Raw genomic sequence first — 7,325 nt, forward strand, 5'->3', positions numbered from 1 at the left:
TACTAATGTGTGTGTGTGTGTGTGTTTACAACAATGAGCAGTGTAGGGTGTAAACTGTCACCATGCTCACTCTTCACCCCACTCTGATAATGGAGATCAGACCTGAGTGTTATTAATCCATTTTTAAAGTCACTGGTCCAATTAATAAATACATGACATCAGATTGCTGAAGTGATGAGCAGACTGACACTCACTGCACTAATAACTGACAAAAGACAGGAATATATGCGGGATAGATGAGGACACAGCATCTGGCCCTTTCACGCCTCATTGAGTTGATGGAATACTAATAAAAGCCATATGACAACAGCATACTAAGTGTGCAATTAATATTCTAAAATATTCCTGCGCTGCATGGGGCAGAGACCTGTTCGAGGCTCCCTCACCGGCAAAGTGACGGCGCTGTCTCTCCGGTAAAGAGGAGATGTCCTTATTAACCTTTATCCCCGAGATGTGTCTCCAACAAACCTGCAGCTTCTGCCGCCGCCTGCAACCGTCCTGACAGCAGATAAATAATCTCAACCGGAGCCTTTTCTCCTCTGAGATGAATGGCCAGAAGGAGCTAATTGATTGATTTGGAGATGATTCAAAGTCCAGAGTGGTGAGGTGTCATTCCATAGCTGGACGAGAATGATTGTTTGTTTTTTTTTTACTGGGTCTGGAGGTGAAGATATGTTCCTTCAGATCAAGGTCGGACAATAAGTGAGAAAGCCATGTTTTATTTGTTTCCTTTCGAACTGCGATGATTGAAGTTGGAGTGACAAGCTGGATGTCAAAATTGTCCTCCACTGAAAAACATCATTTGTTTGTGTTCGGTATCAGAAAGTGTCAAAAATGGAGGCGGCACGAGGTCGTCTCAGAGGAGCTTTAAAGGTGAAAATTCTAGGTTTACTCAATCTGTCTCTTAAACATTCATTAGATTAGACTGACTTTACACAGGGACCTTTAGATTTAAACACAGTGTTAATAAACCTTTCATCATTTCAACATACTGTGAGTATGCACAGTGTAGTGGGGCTGAAGGAGTTAATTCATCTTTCAGCGTCCATCCGTCCATCCATTAGCCATACAGCTTCACCTTTCAGGGTTACAGAGAGGGATGCACCCTGGACAGGTAGCCAGTCTATCACAGGACCTTTCAACGTACTGGACAGACTTATTTCTTAATAATGTGTTTGTGCTGTGCAGATTGCATTTACACCTGACTGAGATCTGACCACAATGTGAGCCAGACCACCTCCAGATGCACTTCGATCACAGTGCATCATGACCATCCGTCTCTTTATCAAGATACAATGTCCAGATACAGTTTGCGCTGTAATGCCTGGTGTAAATGTGGCCTTTATCCTACTACAGATGGCTCTTGGTGTCGTTACATGTCCAGATCTCAAATCATCATCATCAGTGGAGGTAGAGCGAGTTTTCCACTAACCACAGCTGGTGTTTTGATCCTTCTCCTGTCCACATGTTGGAGTGTCCTTGGAGAAGACACTGAACCCTGTGTTGTCCCAATGGTCAGGCCAGCACCTTCCATGGCAGCTCGCTGCATTTGGACAGAAGTATGAAAATAACATAATAAAAAATATGTTTTCTTTCAAAACATTTTACAGACAGAAACACTAAAAGATGCCATATGGAAGACTGTGCATCAGAGACTGAATACACGTGCTACAAACCACAATGGCGGCAAGTTTGACCTCTATATCACGTTATTGAACTTCAGTGTGTCCAGGTTTTCCTCTCATGAACATTTGAGAGCGGCTTTGTTGTGCAGTTGCACAGAAATAGTCTCTGGTTACACACTTGCACACACACACACACACACACACTCACACATTTATTATACGTGTCTGTCTCCTGGGTATCCTCTGTCAGATAGATAAGAGGCAGCAGAGGAAGCCCAGAAAGGCCCTCTGCTGTAGATGATTGTCAGCTCCAGAAATTCAGACCAGATTTACGTCAGTCTGCTGTGAGCAGGAGCTTCTTCCTCTGGGCTCCCCCCACTAACATGTTTTAGTTTAATATTTCATCGGGCAAGCTGGGCTGTATCTGAGGAAGGTGACTGTTGGAGGAATTAGTCTGTAGATATTCAATATGACCTGAACTTAATATCAACACTATGATCCCTGACGAGCTCTAAACACGGTGGAGTCTGAGGTCATTTTAACATTTTTACAGATTAATGATTCAGAGTTTAATAAGTTTATTTCAGGTTTTCTTAAACCTGCTCTAATTAACCAGAGTTTGCAATTTATAGATTTAAAGGAACAGTCTGTTTATTTTACTTCCTGGATGAGAGTTAGAGGAGAAGGTTGATACAAGTCTCATATCTGTGATCTAATAAACTACCAACAGCAGCCGGCTAACTTAGCTTAGCATAAAGACTGGAGACCAGGTAGCCTGGCCCTGTCCAAAGGGAACAACATCCACCTTCAGCTCAATGATTATATTTCACACAAAAACCAAAGTGTAAAAAAGTGTACAGTGGAGAATATGAGAAGTGTGTTCATCTTTTACAGTGGATTTTTGACTCACTGTGTTTTTTAATCACTAATAAATAAGTGTTGTCAGGCCAGCAGAGCACTGCAGGATCTCTCAGCAGGTCAATGAGACTACAGGCTCTCCATATGAAAAGTTTTAATTAGCTGCTTTCATCCTCTGTTTGTTAAAGGCTTTGAGAATGTCCAGCTGGTTTCACATGCCTTTGACTGAGGAATTATATAAAAGAAGTAAAGAATGCCTAAAGATAAAAGATAATAATCAAAACAAAGCAACCTTTTGGGCAGATCTTTGCCAACACCAAGCAGCAGAAGCTGCTCACGATAAGAAGGTTCTGTCAGCTCTGAACAGGAAGATATATTTTGATTATTGTTTGAGGAAAGAACTGTAAAGAACTGGAGCTAAATTTCCAAAAGGTCAGAACTTCAAAATCATCCAACCATTTATTCTGTAAGCACGCTCCTTTATATCGATTTATTGTCCCTTAAATCTCTGAATGTAAAGTCTGGATGTGTAGGATTTCTGATTATATTTATTCTACAAACAGGACTTAATGCCAGCTGAATGATTATATAATAACATAAAAATTATATTTAGGGGACCTTCATCCATCCCTTTACCCCCTAAATCAACTGACTGACCCATTGCCACCTTAAATGAGAAGTATAAGGAACTTGTAATGCATAAATAACAGGGCTCTATTTCCTTGACAATATAAAGCAACATTAGAAAAGTGACCTGAGACTGCACAGGGTTAAAGATATGCTGTGTGGGAGTGTATTTTGGTGTTTTTGTCTGGTTTGCTGGCTGCTCTGTTGCCATGGACGATATTATCTGCTAAGCTGTCTCGCCCTGTCAGCACCTGCTGCATCATAGTGTGCAGCCTTTTGAGGCAAAAAGCAGGTCACTTTGAAAGCTACAGGCCCTTCCTGTCCACTACAGAGGGGTCAGGAAAAAGCAATTTGCATTTTAACACGGGGGGAACCGTGCGAGTGGAGTGTCGCTGCTGCTCCAGCTCCCTGAAGGGCGGAGCAGAGCCCTCCTATCACGTTTGACACCTCCTTAATAGAGAGGCATGGCCACGCTGCAGCCTGCCAAATGAAAAACTAGATTTATAATCCTGTACTGATACATGCCTTTGATTTATTACATTTCATTGTTTATTTTTCAGTTTTTTTGCCTGAGCATGGGGTCAGCTCCTTTCCGCTCAGCGAGAGGTCAGACTTTAGTTCCCAACATTTTTAGAATCATACTTAAACCTCACCAAAACGTACCAGTTTATAAATTACTCGAGGGATGAATTTCCACTTTGACCTCCGCTGAAGGATCAGTTCCTGCCGTAGCGGGTGATTCCTGTCCAGGTCAGGACCGAGACTATAAACAGATGATAGCTGTCACCTGTGAAGGGTACACAAAATGTTCTCTGAATAATGATGTTAACATTCAACCACTGATGGAGCTCATGCAGCCTGTGAGAGCAATGAAAGAGTGTAGTCATATGTGCAATAATACGACTATTATCAGAGGCATTTTTGTTTTCTTCTTAATATGAATGATATGTTTTGTGGTTTTCAGTCAGTGTCAGGGTGGCAATGCTGAGTGAAATATCACGGCCACTATTAGATGGATTGCAGTGGACTTTGATACAGACATTAATGTCCACCATAAGAATAATTACCCTCACCTTTCATCTGGCTCCACCAGCAGGTCAGAATTTCCTCATGTTCAGTCTGAAATGAAAAAAGCTTTACAGGGATGTCATCATTTCAGGTTATACTGACACCTATACAACATGACCAATTTGAAAATAACCTCTTTTGTTATTTGAACGCATCATTAAAGCAACACAATGTCACTTTGCTGAGCATTGGCGCTCTCTCCAGCCTTGACCGAGCAGTTAAGTGGTTTTCATGCACAGAAAACAAAACCTATCAATCTCTTGACCTCTCTGACTGTGTAGCCCCACATGGCAATGTGGCGAATGGTGTATTACCCATGATTCCCGGTTTCTGGAGCAGGAAGTGCTGTCGCTGTAACAAACACACCAAACTCTGTTTCTAACTCTCGATATTTCCGTCAGTTTCCTGGATATCAGAGATGAACGCTGGTTTTTAATGACCTCTACGTCTTTTTAACTGATCTATAAGACAAGAATTCAGACTACTAAATATCATTATGGAAACTCAGCAGCCATGTTGAATGCTAGCATTAACCTAAGTAACAATAAAATATGTTAACTTTAACTTTTCAACTTTCAGTGTAACTATGGCTGAACTTCAAGAATCCAAAAATATTCACTGTACAGAAGATAAACCCTTAGATTTCAGTAACATTTCTGATGCCATGATGCCAGAGACTCAGACTTTACATTTCTCCTCCACTTAGGGCAATGATCTAAAAACAGAAAAGTTGTCTTTCCATTTTTCATCCCTCCAAGGAGCAGAGAAGAAGAGACTTCTTTTTTTTCCAAACGTGACCATTAGGCTGCTGAAGGACGTTATAATGTCACATATTTCCTGTGCAGGTATGTCGAGCAGGAGGCATTTGTAAAAATGTTAAACGACACTGCCATCTGAACCAGAGGAGGAGCTGGTGATGGATGGCTCAGAGCGCAGCAGGAGTGTTGGAGATCATGGATGTGACGCTTTGATCAATGTGACTCTACACACAGCTGCTATGGAGATGTAGTGCCTGCCATGTTCAGAGCCCATTGTTTAATCCAACACATCATTTGCACGCAGGCGAAGGTTAACGAGACAGAGATAACCCATTAAATGATCAATTCATCACTCTGAAATATATCTCCAATTTAGTCTTTTGTCGTTTCTCACCCTAAAAGCACATACACTGATTCACAGACAAACAAGGAGGAGCAACCACTTCTACAAACACAAACACTCCAAAACATCTGATAAAAACCTTCAGGAGTTGTTCTGGTTTTTTTCATTCCCTGTACTTTCCTCCTTGTGTAATTTGTCTGCTTTATCTCAGCTGAGGGGCTGAGCTGGTATTTGGGTGCATGTTTGGATAGCCCAGACATCCATTATCAGTCTGAGGCAAACCCGATTTAGAAACTCAGTAAAAGAATTACTCGAGAGGACAGGAGAGCGCCGTGATTCTGTCACCTTCTCTTCCACCCCCGGCCCCCATCGCTGCTCTTTAATTGGGCTGCTAATCAATTAAAGCCTGTGTGCAAAAAGATCGTCTGAGCCAAGTGCATAAATGAGGCTGGCAGTCAGATCTGCGAGACACAGAGAGGTGACTAAACGGAGCTAAACACATTTTACCTCAGTGTTTCACATCATCCTGTTCATCTAAACTTTCACCAAACAAACATTTACAAACTCACATTCACAGAAAATACAATAACCTTCAACTGGTTTCACATGAGAACCTAAGGCCCAGGTTAATGATCTTAGGGATCACCAGTAGCTCTAATGTGCTCTGTGCTCAGATTTTCAAGTGGGTGAGAAGAGGTTTAGTCCTGGTTTTTCTCTGGTCCACAGTTTAAGTTAGGAGCCTCAACAAACGACACCCTTAAATTAATTTCTTACAAACGTTCACCTGGACTCAAAGGTGAACTGATTAGAAGTTGGTGATCAAAGGTCAAAGACCAAGGTCACTGTGACTGCACAAAACACAGTTTTGGCCATAACTAAAGAATTTACACGCAAACTGTAACAGGAGGGGCTGGCAGAGGAATACAACAGCAGGGCAGCAGTTGTAGTTACTTGTTAGTTTAGTTTGAGCAGCAAAATGTCAAGCTGATTGTGAATTTGAACAAATTTTGACCAAAAAAGGAAAACAGATGATTGTAATTCTCTGTGCCCCTGCTCTCCTGGACTGCTGTTAATATTACTGAGCAGCATGGGAGCTCAGACACAGTGGACATAATTTCACAGAAGCACCAGATGGGCCTTTGAGGATTCCTGTGTCAGTAAACAGGCTCTCGGTTTGGTGTCGACGCCTCTCTCCTCACAGCAACAAACATCCTACAGCTGTTTTGTTGCTGCTCGTTTGATCATTAAGAGCCGGACTTTGTGTTTGACTTTCACACTTCAGTCGCAGCAGGACATTTAAAGAGGTGTGTGACGTGTGGGGACTGACAATGCCATGAAGAATGAGCGCCCATTTCCACACTTATTAAGACCATTTAATAACTTAATTCCTGCAAATCAGATGGAGAGAGGCCGAGCTCCAGCGGCTGTACCTGGCAGTGTGCCAGACTCAGGCTAAAGCCGTACAGTGGTCCACCTTTATTCTATGAACAGATTAAAGGGTTGCAGAACTTATTGACTCAGATTTCTCCTCCAGGTATAGAGTAATTAATGTAATTAGGCTCTCTATCTCTGCTCAGGCCTCTTATCAAAGCTGTGTCTTTATCACCTCTGGAAATTTAATTAGAAATTTCTGTCTAATTAATGATTTGGCAAAATTTAAGTTAACTTCAACCAGTTGATTCCCTTGTTAATTGATGGCTGGAGACACGTAAAGACAAGAGTTGGACAGCTGGACGGGGGTGGAGAGGAAAAACAGTTTGTACAGCACTGAAGCACAGTACTTAAAGCTCCACTAATCATCATTATCACTCAGTCTCAGTGTTTCCAGCAGCAGCAGGCAGCTCTGATAAACCCACTGTGCACTACCTGCCCACTGCCAAACAGCAGGCAGACACAGTCAGAGACATCAAGCAGCTTCAGAGCCAGATATTTTTCCCAGGAGTTAGTGGAGATCGAACCAGGAAGGCGATTACTGGACATTCATGAGGCAGACAGAAACACTACTCCAGATGAATGATAATGTTGCCCTGTAATTGCTGGGTGTGT

This window comes from Lates calcarifer, linkage group LG17 (genome assembly GCF_001640805.2).
Source record: "Lates calcarifer isolate ASB-BC8 linkage group LG17, TLL_Latcal_v3, whole genome shotgun sequence".
Classification (NCBI taxonomy): domain Eukaryota; kingdom Metazoa; phylum Chordata; class Actinopteri; family Centropomidae; genus Lates; species Lates calcarifer.